The sequence below is a fragment of the Lissotriton vulgaris genome, chromosome 6 (genome assembly GCF_964263255.1).
Source record: "Lissotriton vulgaris chromosome 6, aLisVul1.2, whole genome shotgun sequence".
Lineage (NCBI taxonomy): Eukaryota > Metazoa > Chordata > Amphibia > Caudata > Salamandridae > Lissotriton > Lissotriton vulgaris.
In genome coordinates this window covers 1,777,957,573-1,777,973,531 of record NC_141694.1, presented here as the reverse complement: position 1 = coordinate 1,777,973,531, position 15,959 = coordinate 1,777,957,573, and positions in this window count along the sequence as shown.

Sequence of the window (15,959 nt, the reverse complement as noted above, 5' to 3'; positions counted from 1 at the left end):
CTGAATTAAGCAGAAAGCTCTCACCCAGTCAAGAGATCAGGGCTAGATCCAACACCGTTTTTTAGCTCACTGCACCATCCCAGTTTCAGAACCTGGCTGTATGCAAATTAGTCTGTTCCTGTCCCAGTGCATTATGAGAACAGGGCAAACCAAACTACAAAAGCCAATTCTTACACTGGGAAGGAAACAAGCTCCCGGGGACCGGTTTCTGGCATTACAGCCGTCTTCGGCCCGGTTTGCTTGAATCCTGATGGTGCAATGAGCAAGGGTCTCACATCTGAGAATACCCTTCCACGCTTAGGGTGGACAAAAATATTACAACAAGGGGTGGTGAGGGACAGAGTCTCTGAATTAAGCAGAAAGCTCTCACCCAGTCAAGAGATCAGGGCTAGATCCAACACCGTTTTTTAGCTCACTGCACCATCCCAGTTTCAGAACCTGGCTGTATGCAAATTAGTCTGTTCCTGTCCCAGTGCATGATGGGAACAGGGCAAACCAAACTACAAAAGCCAATTCTTACACTGGGAAGGAAACAAGCTCCCGGAGACCGGTTTCTGGCATTATAGCCGTCTTCGGCCCGGTTTGCTTGAATCCTGATGGTGCAATGAGCAAGGGTCTCACATCTGAGAATACCCTTCCACGCTTAGGGTGGACAAAAATATTACAACAAGGGGTGGTGAGGGACAGAGTCTCTGAATTAAGCAGAAAGCTCTCACCCAGTCAAGAGATCAGGGCTAGATCCAACACCGTTTTTTAGCTCACTGCACCATCCCAGTTTCAGAACCTGGCTGTATGCAAATTAGTCTGTTCCTGTCCCAGTGCATGATGGGAACAGGGCAAATCAAACTACAAAAGCCAATTCTTACACTGGGAAGGAAACAAGCTCCCGGGGACCGGTTTCTGGCATTACAGCCGTCTTCGGCCCGGTTTGCTTGAATCCTGATGGTGCAATGAGCAAGGGTCTCACATCTGAGAATACCCTTCCACGCTTAGGGTGGACAAAAATATTACAACAAGGGGTGGTGAGGGACAGAGTCTCTGAATTAAGCAGAAAGCTCTCACCCAGTCAAGAGATCAGGGCTAGATCCAACACCGTTTTTTAGCTCACTGCACCATCCCAGTTTCAGAACCTGGCTGTATGCAAATTAGTCTGTTCCTGTCCCAGTGCATGATGGGAACAGGGCAAATCAAACTACAAAAGCCAATTCTTACACTGGGAAGGAAACAAGCTCCCGGGGACCGGTTTCTGGCATTACAGCCGTCTTCGGCCCGGTTTGCTTGAATCCTGATGGTGCAATGAGCAAGGGTCTCACATCTGAGAATACCCTTCCACGCTTAGGGTGGACAAAAATATTACAACAAGGGGTGGTGAGGGACAGAGTCTCTGAATTAAGCAGAAAGCTCTCACCCAGTCAAGAGATCAGGGCTAGATCCAACACCGTTTTTTAGCTCACTGCACCATCCCAGTTTCAGAACCTGGCTGTATGCAAATTAGTCTGTTCCTGTCCCAGTGCATTATGAGAACAGGGCAAACCAAACTACAAAAGCCAATTCTTACACTGGGAAGGAAACAAGCTCCCGGGGACCGGTTTCTGGCATTACAGCCGTCTTCGGCCCGGTTTGCTTGAATCCTGATGGTGCAATGAGCAAGGGTCTCACATCTGAGAATACCCTTCCACGCTTAGGGTGGACAAAAATATTACAACAAGGGGTGGTGAGGGACAGAGTCTCTGAATTAAGCAGAAAGCTCTCACCCAGTCAAGAGATCAGGGCTAGATCCAACACCGTTTTTTAGCTCACTGCACCATCCCAGTTTCAGAACCTGGCTGTATGCAAATTAGTCTGTTCCTGTCCCAGTGCATGATGGGAACAGGGCAAACCAAACTACAAAAGCCAATTCTTACACTGGGAAGGAAACAAGCTCCCGGAGACCGGTTTCTGGCATTATAGCCGTCTTCGGCCCGGTTTGCTTGAATCCTGATGGTGCAATGAGCAAGGGTCTCACATCTGAGAATACCCTTCCACGCTTAGGGTGGACAAAAATATTACAACAAGGGGTGGTGAGGGACAGAGTCTCTGAATTAAGCAGAAAGCTCTCACCCAGTCAAGAGATCAGGGCTAGATCCAACACCGTTTTTTAGCTCACTGCACCATCCCAGTTTCAGAACCTGGCTGTATGCAAATTAGTCTGTTCCTGTCCCAGTGCATGATGGGAACAGGGCAAACCAAACTACAAAAGCCAATTCTTACACTGGGAAGGAAACAAGCTCCCGGGGGCCGGTTTCTGGCATTACAGCCGTCTTCGGCCCGGTTTGCTTGAATCCTGATGGTGCAATGAGCAAGGGTCTCACATCTGAGAATACCCTTCCACGCTTAGGGTGGACAAAAATATTACAACAAGGGGTGGTGAGGGACAGAGTCTCTGAATTAAGCAGAAAGCTCTCACCCAGTCAAGAGATCAGGGCTAGATCCAACACCGTCCCTGGTAGCTTGTCTCCTTTCTGGTGAAGAATTGGCTTGGTAGTTTGGTCTACCCTGTTCCCATGATGCACTGGGCCAGGGACAGACTAATTTGCATATAGCCAGGTTCTGAGCTGGGATGGGGCAGTGAGATAAATAACGGTGATGGATCAAGCCCTGATCTTTGGACTGGGTAAGAGTGGTCTGCTTAATTCAGACACTCTGTTCATCACCACCCCCTTTCTGTATCGTTTTTGGCCACTATAGGTGTGGCAGGGTATACTCAGACATGAGTCCCTTTCTCACTGCTCCATCAGGATTCAAGCAAGCCGGGCCGAAGAGGCTGAAATGCCAGAAACCGGTCCCTGGTAGCTTGTCTCCTTTCTGGTGAAGAATTGGCTTGGTAGTTTGGTCTGCCCTGTTCCCATGATGCACTGGGCCAGGGACAGACTAATTTGCATATAGCCAGGTTCTGAGCTGGGATGGGGCAGTGAGATAAATAACGGTGATGGATCAAGCCCTGATCTTTGGACTGGGTAAGAGTGGTCTGCTTAATTCAGACACTCTGTTCATCACCAACCCCTTTCTGTATCGTTTTTGGCCACTATAGGTGTGGCAGGGTATACTCAGACATGAGTCCCCTTCTCACTGCTCCATCAGGATTCAAGCAAGCCGGGCCGAAGAGGCTGAAATGCCAGAAACCGGTCCCTGGTAGCTTGTCTCCTTTCTGGTGAAGAATTGGCTTGGTAGTTTGGTCTGCCCTGTTCCCATGATGCACTGGGCCAGGGACAGACTAATTTGCATATAGCCAGGTTCTGAGCTGGGATGGGGCAGTGAGATAAATAACGGTGATGGATCAAGCCCTGATCTTTGGACTGGGTAAGAGTGGTCTGCTTAATTCAGACACTCTGTTCATCACCAACCCCTTTCTGTATCGTTTTTGGCCACTATAGGTGTGGCAGGGTATACTCAGACATGAGTCCCTTTCTCACTGCTCCATCAGGATTCAAGCAAGCCGGGCTGAAGAGGCTGAAATGCCAGAAACCGGTCCCTGGTAGCTTGTCTCCTTTCTGGTGAAGAATTGGCTTGGTAGTTTGGTCTGCCCTGTTCCCATGATGCACTGGGCCAGGGACAGACTAATTTGCATATAGCCAGGTTCTGAGCTGGGATGGGGCAGTGAGATAAATAACGGTGATGGATCAAGCCCTGATCTTTGGACTGGGTAAGAGTGGTCTGCTTAATTCAGACACTCTGTTCATCACCACCCCCTTTCTGTATCGTTTTTGGCCACTATAGGTGTGGCAGGGTATACTCAGACATGAGTCCCTTTCTCACTGCTCCATCAGGATTCAAGCAAGCCGGGCCGAAGAGGCTGAAATGCCAGAAACCGGTCCCTGGTAGCTTGTCTCCTTTCTGGTGAAGAATTGGCTTGGTAGTTTGGTCTGCCCTGTTCCCATGATGCACTGGGCCAGGGTCAGACTAATTTGCATATAGCCAGGTTCTGAGCTGGGATGGGGCATTGAGATAAATAACGGTGATGGATCAAGCCCTGATCTTTGGACTGGGTAAGAGTGGTCTGCTTAATTCAGACACTCTGTTCATCACCACCCCCTTTCTGTATCGTTTTTGGCCACTATAGGTGTGGCAGGGTATACTCAGACATGAGTCCCTTTCTCACTGCTCCATCAGGATTCAAGCAGGCCGGGCCGAAGAGGCTGAAATGCCAGAAACCGGTCCCTGGTAGCTTGTCTCCTTTCTGGTGAAGAATTGGCTTGGTAGTTTGGTCTGCCCTGTTCCCATGATGCACTGGGCCAGGGACAGACTAATTTGCATATAGCCAGGTTTCGAGCTGGGATGGGGCAGTGTGATAAATAACGGTGATGGATCAAGCCCTGATCTTTGGACTGGGTAAGAGTGGTCTGCTTAATTCAGACACTCTGTTCATCACCACCCCCTTTCTGTATCGTTTTTGGCCACTATAGGTGTGGCAGGGTATACTCAGACATGAGTCCCTTTCTCACTGCTCCATCAGGATTCAAGCAAGCCGGGCCGAAGAGGCTGAAATGCCAGAAACCGGTCCCTGGTAGCTTGTCTCCTTTCTGGTGAAGAATTGGCTTGGTAGTTTGGTCTGCCCTGTTCCCATGATGCACTGGGCCAGGGACAGACTAATTTGCATATAGCCAGGTTCTGAGCTGGGATGGGGCAGTGAGATAAATAACGGTGATGGATCAAGCCCTGATCTTTGGACTTGGTAAGAGTGGTCTGCTTAATTCAGACACTCTGTTCATCACCACCCCCTTTCTGTATCGTTTTTGGCCACTATAGGTGTGGCAGGGTATACTCAGACATGAGTCCCTTTCTCACTGCTCCATCAGGATTCAAGCAAGCGGGGCCGAAGAGGCTGAAATGCCAGAAACCGGTCCCTGGTAGCTTGTCTCCTTTCTGGTGAAGAATTGGCTTGGTAGTTTGGTCTGCCCTGTTCCCATGATGCACTGGGCCAGGGACAGACTAATTTGCATATAGCCAGGTTCTGAGCTGGGATGGGGCAGTGAGATAAATAACGGTGATGGATCAAGGCCTGATCTTTGGACTGGGTAAGAGTGGTCTGCTTAATTCAGACACTCTGTTCATCACCACCCCCTTTCTGTATCGTTTTTGGCCACTATAGGTGTGGCAGGGTATACTCAGACATGAGTCCCTTTCTCACTGCTCCATCAGGATTCAAGCAAGCCGGGCCGAAGAGGCTGAAATGCCAGAAACCGGTCCCTGGTAGCTTGTCTCCTTTCTGGTGAAGAATTGGCTTGGTAGTTTGGTCTGCCCTGTTCCCATGATGCACTGGGCCAGGGACAGACTAATTTGCATATAGCCAGGTTCTGAGCTGGGATGGGGCAGTGAGATAAATAACGGTGATGGATCAAGCCCTGATCTTTGGACTGGGTAAGAGTGGTCTGCTTAATTCAGACACTCTGTTCATCACCACCCCCTTTCTGTATCGTTTTTGGCCACTATAGGTGTGGCAGGGTATACTCAGACATGAGTCCCTTTCTCACTGCTCCATCAGGATTCAAGCAAGCCGGGCCGAAGAGGCTGAAATGCCAGAAACCGGTCCCTGGTAGCTTGTCTCCTTTCTGGTGAAGAATTGGCTTGGTAGTTTGGTCTGCCCTGTTCCCATGATGCACTGGGCCAGGGACAGACTAATTTGCATATAGCCAGGTTCTGAGCTGGGATGGGGCAGTGTGATAAATAACGGTGATGGATCAAGCCCTGATCTTTGGACTGGGTAAGGGTGGTCTGCTTAATTCAGACACTCTGTTCATCACCACCCCCTTTCTGTATCGTTTTTGGCCACTATAAGTGTGGCAGGGTATACTCAGACATGAGTCCCTTTCTCACTGCTCCATCAGGATTTAAGCAAGCCGGGCCGAAGAGGCTGAAATGCCAGAAACCGGTCCCTGGTAGCTTGTCTCCTTTCTGGTGAAGAATTGGCTTGGTAGTTTGGTCTGCCCTGTTCCCATGATGCACTGGGCCAGGGACAGACTAATTTGCATATAGCCAGGTTCTGAGCTGGGATGGGGCAGTGAGATAAATAACGGTGATGGATCAAGCCCTGATCTTTGGACTGGGTAAGAGTGGTCTGCTTAATTCAGACACTCTGTTCATCACCACCCCCTTTCTGTATCGTTTTTGGCCACTATAGGTGTGGCAGGGTATACTCAGACATGAGTCCCTTTCTCACTGCTCCATCAGGATTCAAGCAAGCCGGGCCGAAGAGGCTGAAATGCCAGAAACCGGTCCCTGGTAGCTTGTCTCCTTTCTGGTGAAGAATTGGCTTGGTAGTTTGGTCTGCCCTGTTCCCATGTTGCACTGGGCCAGGGACAGACTAATTTGCATATAGCCAGGTTCTGAGCTGGGATGGGGCAGTGAGATAAATAACGGTGATGGATCAAGCCCTGATCTTTGGACTGGGTAAGAGTGGTCTGCTTAATTCAGACACTCTGTTCATCACCACCCCCTTTCTGTATCGAAGAAGGCTGATAGCCAGAAACTGGTCCTTGGATGCTTGATTCCGGTCTAGGAAAGACATGGCTTGGTAGTTCGGGCTTGACTGTTCCCATGAGGCACAGGGTCAAGGCTGATTTGCATATAGCCATTGTCGGACCTAGGGTGGTGTGGAGTGCAAACAACGATGGATTTAGGCCCAGATCTTTGTACTGGGGTAAATGTAAGACATTGTTCTGCATTCTGTCCATCAACTGTGTTTTTTGCAATTTTCACCCCGAGTGGGCTGGGTATGCTCAGACGTGAGTCCAAGGCACTCCACATCAGTGGAGTCAAGCTATCCAGGCTGAAGAAGGCTGATAGCCAGAAACCGGTCCTTGGATGCTTGATTCCGGTCTAGGAAAGACATGGCTTGGTAGTTCGGGCTGGACTGTTCCCATGAGGCATAGGGTCAAGGCTGATTTGCATATAGCTATTGTCTGACCTAGGGTGGTGTGGAGTGCAAAGAAACGATGGATTTAGGCCCAGATCTTTGTACTGGGGTGAATGTAAGACATTGTTCTGCATTCTGTCCATCAACTGTGTTTTTTGCAATTTTCACCCCGAGTGGGCTGGGTATGCTCAGACGTGAGTCCCAGGCACTCCACATCACTGGAGTCAAGCTATCCAGGCTGAAGAAGGCTGATAGTCAGAAACCGGTCCTTGGATGCTTGATTCCGGTCTAGGAAAGACATGGCTTGGTAGTTCAGGCTGGACTGTTCCCATGAGGCACAGGGTCAAGGCTGATTTGCATACAGCCATTGTCTGACCTAGGGTGGTGCGGAGTGCAAAAAAACGATGGATTTAGGCCCAGATCTTTGTACTGGGTGAATGTAAGACATTGTTCTGCATTCTGTCCATAAACTGTGTTTTTTGCTATTTTCACCCCGAGTGGGCTGGGTATGCTCAGACGTGAGTCCCAGGCACTCCACATCACTGGAGTCAAGCTATCCAGGCTAAAGAAGGCTGATAGCCAGAAACCGGTCCTTGGAGGCTTGATTCCAGTCTAGGGAAGACATGGCTTGGTAGTTCGGGCTGGACTGTTCCCATGAGGCACAGGGTCAAGGCTGATTTGCATATAGCCATTGTCTGACCTAGGGTGGTGTGGAGTGCAAAAACGATGGATTTAGGCCCAGATCTTTGTACTGGGGTAAATGTAAGACATTGTTCTGCATTCTGTCCATCAACTGTGTTTTTTGCAATTTTCACCCCGAGTGGGCTGGGTATGCTCAGACGTGAGTCCAAGGCACTCCACATCAGTGGAGTCAAGCTATCCAGGCTGAAGAAGGCTGATAGCCAGAAACCGGTCCTTGGATGCTTGATTCCGGTCTAGGAAAGACATGGCTTGGTAGTTCGGGCTGGACTGTTCCCATGAGGCACAGGGTCAAGGCTGATTTGCATATAGCTATTGTCTGACCTAGGGTGGTGTTGAGGTTCCGTGACGATTTGAACCCGTGTTTTCAACATTGTCGTAAATACATAATTTTGGTATCAGTGAACCGCAAATGATCCATTTAGCATATCCTGGTGTGTTCGCTATGCTACGAGCAAGAGTACCCCTGTTACAAACACATTTCTGATCTACCCATGGCATCCATCTTAGATTACGGCAGCCATTTTGTATTTCTTGCCCTCACATAGTCAATGGACACGCAATGACCTCTGATTACTTCATTTCGATTAAGGACACGTAGGCTTTGGCCGGCGATTCACCTCTCTAGTGACACGTGCACCTTAAGACAGAAAACGCCATGGTTGCATGACTTGACAGAAACTGCCTCCTCTGCCTGAGGCCAGTCCTGCTATACTGGTTCTCGTGTTCGTTGGCCTGATCATGATTAGGCGGCCGAAGCTGGTAGCCTTGCCCATTTACGACCCACAAACATCTCTTATCCTGCTTTTCTATCTTCTGCACCTGGCTCTGCTCCTTTCCTTCTGGGCTTTTATTAGGGGGAGGTAACGAAATTTACGATGAGGCGGTCCGGCTCTTGAATGAAAAGTTGACATGGGATTATGATGGAATAGTGGGAACCCCTCGTTCGTAATGTTTTGACATCAGATATTGTTGACGATTCCTGTGCAACGCCAAATATTTATTGTTTAGGACACAAAGGTTTGGGAATGTACTAACATGTAAAGAATTTGCCCGAAGCCTAATATTTAGTATATAAGGAGCAACCCTCTTTGTACAAATCGAACAGGCTCCTAGATTCTGCCCGTGTGTAGTTTCTGTGACTTCTGTGTCCCTGCAGTAATAAACCTTTGGTCTTTGACGCCACCATCGAGAAGCCCGTCTTTCTGTTTATTTGTGCACCGAGACAGGTAGAACTCCGGGGTCTTCGGGTGTTATCCCTGACACCTCTGGACGGAACCAAAAAAGTCCAGAACTCCAGTGTGGAGTGCAAAGAAACGATGGATTTAGGCCCAGATCTTTGTACTGGGGTGAATGTAAGACATTGTTCTGCATTCTGTCCATCAACTGTGTTTTTTGCTATTTTCACCCCGAGTGGGCTGGGTATGCTCAGACGTGAGTCCCAGGCACTCCACATCACTGGAGTCAAGCTATCCAGGCTAAAGAAGGCTGATAGCCAGAAACCGGTCCTTGGATGCTTGATTCCAGTCTAGGGAAGACATGGCTTGGTAGTTCGGGCTGGACTGTTCCCATGAGGCACAGGGTCATGGCTGATTTGCATATAGCCATTGTCTGACCTAGGGTGGTGTGGAGTGCAAAAAACGATGGATTTAGGCCCAGATCTTTGTACTGGGGTAAATGTAAGACATTGTTCTGCATTCTGTCCATCAACTGTGTTTTTTGCAATTTTCACCCCGAGTGGGCTGGGTATGCTCAGACGTGAGTCCAAGGCACTCCACATCAGTGGAGTCAAGCTATCCAGGCTGAAGAAGGCTGATAGCCAGAAACCGGTCCTTGGATGCTTGATTCCGGTCTAGGAAAGACATGGCTTGGTAGTTCGGGCTGGACTGTTCCCATGAGGCACAGGGTCAAGGCTGATTTGCATATAGCTATTGTCTGACCTAGGGTGGTGTTGAGGTTCCGTGACGATTTGAACCCGTGTTTTCAACATTGTCGTAAATACATAATTTTGGTATCAGTGAACCGCAAATGATCCATTTAGCATATCCTGGTGTGTTCGCTATGCTACGAGCAAGAGTACCCCTGTTACAAACACATTTCTGATCTACCCATGGCATCCATCTTAGATTACGGCAGCCATTTTGTATTTCTTGCCCTCACATAGTCAATGGACACGCAATGACCTCTGATTACTTCATTTCGATTAAGGACACGTAGGCTTTGGCCGGCGATTCACCTCTCTAGTGACACGTGCACCTTAAGACAGAAAACGCCATGGTTGCATGACTTGACAGAAACTGCCTCCTCTGCCTGAGGCCAGTCCTGCTATACTGGTTCTCGTGTTCGTTGGCCTGATCATGATTAGGCGGCCGAAGCTGGTAGCCTTGCCCATTTACGACCCACAAACATCTCTTATCCTGCTTTTCTATCTTCTGCACCTGGCTCTGCTCCTTTCCTTCTGGGCTTTTATTAGGGGGAGGTAACGAAATTTACGATGAGGCGGTCCGGCTCTTGAATGAAAAGTTGACATGGGATTATGATGGAATAGTGGGAACCCCTCGTTCGTAATGTTTTGACATCAGATATTGTTGACGATTCCTGTGCAACGCCAAATATTTATTGTTTAGGACACAAAGGTTTGGGAATGTACTAACATGTAAAGAATTTGCCCGAAGCCTAATATTTAGTATATAAGGAGCAACCCTCTTTGTACAAATCGAACAGGCTCCTAGATTCTGCCCGTGTGTAGTTTCTGTGACTTCTGTGTCCCTGCAGTAATAAACCTTTGGTCTTTGACGCCACCATCGAGAAGCCCGTCTTTCTGTTTATTTGTGCACCGAGACAGGTAGAACTCCGGGGTCTTCGGGTGTTATCCCTGACACCTCTGGACGGAACCAAAAAAGTCCAGAACTCCAGTGTGGAGTGCAAAGAAACGATGGATTTAGGCCCAGATCTTTGTACTGGGGTGAATGTAAGACATTGTTCTGCATTCTGTCCATCAACTGTGTTTTTTGCAATTTTCACCCCGAGTGGGCTGGGTATGCTCAGACGTGAGTCCCAGGCACTCCACATCACTGGAGTCAAGCTATCTAGGCTGAAGAAGGCTGATAGTCAGAAACCGGTCCTTGGATGCTTGATTCCGGTCTAGGAAAGACATGGCTTGGTAGTTCGGGCTGGACTGTTCCCATGAGGCACAGGGTCAAGGCTGATTTGCATACAGCCATTGTCTGACCTAGGGTGGTGCGGAGTGCAAAAAAACGATGGATTTAGGCCCAGATCTTTGTACTGGGTGAATGTAAGACATTGTTCTGCATTCTGTCCATAAACTGTGTTTTTTGCTATTTTCACCCCGAGTGGGCTGGGTATGCTCAGACGTGAGTCCCAGGCACTCCACATCACTGGAGTCAAGCTATCCAGGCTAAAGAAGGCTGATAGCCAGAAACCGGTCCTTGGATGCTTGATTCCAGTCTAGGAAAGACATGGCTTGGTAGTTCGGGCTGGACTGTTCCCATGAGGCACAGGGTCAAGGCTGATTTGCATATAGCCATTGTCTGACCTAGGGTGGTGTGGAGTGCAAAAAAACGATGGATTTAGGCCCAGATCTTTGTACTGGGGTGAATGTAAGACATTGTTCTGCATTCTGTACATCAACTGTGTTTTTTGCCCTTCTCCTCTGAGCAGGGCCAGAAAGAAGAAGGAGGGCAAATGTACTGCATTGTCAGTTAGAAGTGCTTAGTTTGAGCTGGTGGTGTCCAGTGCTCGGCACCAGCAGTTAATTACAAACACCAGTACTTATGACAGCTGCCACACGGTGGCACTGTTTGAGTAATTTAACGATAAGCAGAACAACAGTTGTTTATTATTTCAACAAACATTCAAAACAACTAATCCCTGCCACCCGAGCCATTCTTATAGCTTTAGGGGCCTAGAACAAACTGAAGTATTACACTTGTAGGAGTGTGAGGGGTAGTAGTTGTGTAACTACTGTCATTGCCAGCACTGGCAGTGGCATTGTCTGGTGTAAGTTGCTGTGGCCACCTGACGAGGGCCCTAATGTTTTTTATACAAATTAAGCACTGCCAGTAAGATATCTTTCAGTGCTGGGCTTAGGCACTCTTCCATCTACCAAGTGCCCCCTGTAATCTGAGCTCATAGTCCAGTAAATCAATTCCCATCTCCTACTGCGCAAATGATACTTTCCTTGCTTTAAGATAGACTTGATGGTAAATTAAACTAGATTTGATTTCAAAGACTCCAAACCACTTCCAATCTCGTGATGCTGCTTTATTTTACAGTTATCTTCACAGCGTATAGCAGGGTTTTAAAGGAGCATTCGCGGCCGGCATGATTCACGGGTGGGGGGGCAGGGGGTGCGCACAAGAGGGTGTGGGGGGTGGGGATTAAATTCATTTTTTTTTTAATGTATAAACGTACCTTTGGCTCCGGCCCCTGACTCCCACGTTGTGTCTCCTGCTATCTCTCTGCTCACAGGAACCAAAAGCAGGCAACCTCCCTCTCCTCCCCTAAGCCAATCACAACACTGCAATGGCAGCGTTGTGATTGGTTAGGATGCCGTCATTACAGGCGTCTATGGGGAGGCCATTTTCTTCATGCAGGCTGCACATGGAGAAAACAGAGAGTGCTATGACTGGTTTGGTCGGCCCTGGGGCTGACCAAACAGTCAGCGCCCATAACATTGGGCTACCACTCCTCCTTGATCCGCCCGCCCCCAACCAAGCATACCCTTCTTCTGCTTTCTCGCAGTGTGGTATTTATACCATTTTACGTTTCTGCTTCTCGCACTACGAGAAACTAGTGGGGCGACGCTCCGACGCCCATGTGAAGGAGCCGCCCCTGTAAAGTAGGGCTCCCCAAAAAATTAACAGGGAGAGAGGAGCCATGGGCCTGGCTCGGATCTTGGAGCCTGTGCATGAGCTGATCCCTCAAAGTGTTTTCTATATAAATCATATGAGAAATAATACCTAAAATATGATAAAGGGGCAGATGTATCAAGATTCCATTTTGCGATTTCTAAATAGCGATTTTTAAGGAATCGCTATTTAGAAATCGCAAAATGCGATGTATGTAGAAATTCGCAATTTTTTAGCGATTTCTTAATCTTTCTTATTTGCAAATTCGCAATTTGCGAATTCGCAATTAAGGAATAATTTACCATTCATTCCTATGGGCCAGGAAGCCCATAGGAATGATTGTGAAATTAATCTCAATTTGCGAATCGCAATTTGCTAGTCGCAAATTGAGAATAATTTCAAGGGTGCAGGGGTGTCTCAAGGACACCCTGCTGCACCCCTGAAATGTACATGTGTGTGCATATGGCACACATACATGCACTATGGGCATGTGTGTGCGTCACATGCCACCTTCAAAAATGCCAAATTGTGCATTTTTAAAAGAATTCGCAAATTACCATCAACTACAAGTTGGTGATAATTTGCGATTTCTTAACCAAAATTCTCAAATGAAAAATGCTACATACATAGCATTTAAGGAATCGCAAAATTGCGATTCCTTAAATGCTATGGCAAAATAAGGAATCACAAATTTTTGCGATTCCTTAATTTGCGAATATTTCATGCATGCCAAAACATGCAAAATGACAGTTTTCGATTCGCAAAGGCCGAAATTCTGCGAATTTCGGCCTTTGCGATTCGCAAACGGCTTGATACATCTAGGCCAAAGTCTCCTAAAAATTCAATAACGTAGACACTTTGACATTAATTCATTACATTATAGCCCTGCACTGAGAAGTACTTATTAACATGAACCATTAGTGAACTAAGAGGCAAGACAGTTGTTATGTAAATTGTAAACCCAATATATGACCCAGATTATTATAGAGCAACATTAATTTTAGTGAAATAAAATGTTTGCCTAATATCACTCAATTCAAGCAGGGAAGCCACAATTTTTCCAGGTTTTCTGGTTTTACTTTGTAAAAATCAGCCAGTAAATGAGTATCTAGTTGTCTTTCCTTATAGTAAGGCTTTATTCCTACCTCTTGATGAATTTTTCTGCAGTTTTTATATAGCGAAAACTTGACCCAAAGGTACTGGAGAGCTTCACATAAGCACCAGTTATATTACACAAGGTCGCCATTCATTGTTTACAGGCACGGGGTGATTAAGTGATTTGTCCAGAATTATAGGAAGTTGAGCGGACACCGATATTCAAATCTGGTTCCTCATTTTCAAAATAACATCTCTGGCCACAATGGCACACCTGCACACAGGGACTGTGGGAGGGAGGCAGGCAAAAGCCACGTAAAAGCTAGGCTCAATATGGGCATAAGCTCTCACGCCACCGGTTTCAAGCTAGCCTGGCTGATGAGGGGTGATGCCCCAAAACCTGTCCCAGGATGGTTGTTTTCCGGTCCAGGGAGGACGTGGCCTGGCAGTTTAGGCTAGACTGTTTCCATGGAGAACAGGGTCAATGCTGATTTTAAAATGGCTGGGTCCAAACTACAATAGCGTGGCAAGTAAAATGAAGATGGATTATACCCAGATCTGTTACTGGGAGTGAATGTTTGGCAATGTTCAACATTCCGTCCATCATCTTCTTGAGTTAGAATTCCACCCTAAGTGGGAAGGGTATGCCAGGAGGTGGGTCCCGTCTGGCTACACCACCGGTTTCAAGCTAGCCTGGCTGATGAGGGGTGATGCCCCGAAACTGGTCCCTGGATGCTTGTTTTCCGGTCCAGGGAGAACCAGGTCTGGATTTTCGGACTGGACAGTTCGGAACAGGTCAAGGCAGATTTGCATGTGGCTGGGTCCAAACCGTAATGGCGTGTGGAGCAAAATAACAATGGATTAACCCCAGATCTGTGACTGGGAGTGAACGTTTGACAATGTTCAACATTCAATCTATTATCTTTTTGTGTTTCAAGGACCTCAAGCTAAGCCAGGCTTCAGGCTCAAGCCTTGCTCGAGATTTCAGCCCCTTGTCCACCTCTACAACGTTTACTGTGCCCTCCTCTGCAGAAGACCAGGGTACTTCTCATCTCATGATCCAGATTACACACACTGTGCCCTGCACTCTCCTAGGGCCTCAGTATTATTACACCAAACTCATTCACATGCACATGCTTACAATTATGCACAGACACACACTCTCAAACCCACGGCAAGTACATCACCCATGTATGCACACTTATCCTCACCCTGTTCACAGATATACATTCAACATAAAAACATTTTCCGGGGAGGGTGCCAACAAAGATTGTTGCACCAGGCACCACCTACCTTAAAGCCAGCTCTGAGAGAAAAGCTTCCCTGATCCCAATCACATAGACCAGGCCAAGATGAGTGAGACCTGCTTGGCATGGAGGCAACCAAAGGAGAGCGCCTACTAAAAGAACTATGAGGAACAGGAACCCAGCTAGTCTGGACTGAACCTCAATAACAACAAGTGCATGGGCATCACAAGAGGGTCGAGGATGTGCTGGTGACACTGATAGACTCTGCCTGCTGATGAGATTGAGCAGCCCCTCACTCTGCACCCCACACAGCCACCCTACATTCTGTTTGTGAACATATGATCCTAGGAGCTTCTGACATCATTGAGTGTGGCTAAAGAAGGTTACAGAACCCCGTTAGAATTTGATGGAGTATGTCAGCGTCAATATACCCTCTCGGTGAGTTTTGCATTGTACAAATACACATATCATGACATTGTATATTGTAGCGTAACACAACACAGCACAACACAATATAACATAACACATAATAACATAACAGATAACATAACTCATAATGTAACACAACACATACCACAAAATATAACATAAAACATAAATGCAATACAAAATATAAACATACATTCATAATCCAGAAAGAGACTTTAGGTTTCTCTTAATCAAACTAGACCCCTACACTGGCTTTCATGGTCTATGTGTAGTTGTACTGAACTCCTACCTTAACCAGGTGTGTTTGCTTTATAAATGTACTTAAATAACAAAAATGGAGACACATACACTGATTTTTTAAAAAACATATTTTATTGATTTTATACAACAATACCATATGTAAAAGGAAGCCACACATTGTTACAGTATGTATTCATGTGACATATCTGATACGGATTCCTCATTTGGACAACAGTCTCTATACATTTCTTTATGACCTCTTACATATCTCTAATGACATTGCTTTGCATCTTGCGCTCAATAAGGACGGCTCCTGGTTACAATCCAATATACAACATTATTACCTATGCACATCCTTTAGAATGCAGCCAACATATGTCATGTATAGTTCAAACCATGTCCAATAAATACGACCTGATATTTTTCATCTAACTTACTATAGCAAACTTCCCCCTCCCTCCCTCGTCCCACATGCCCGGCAAACAC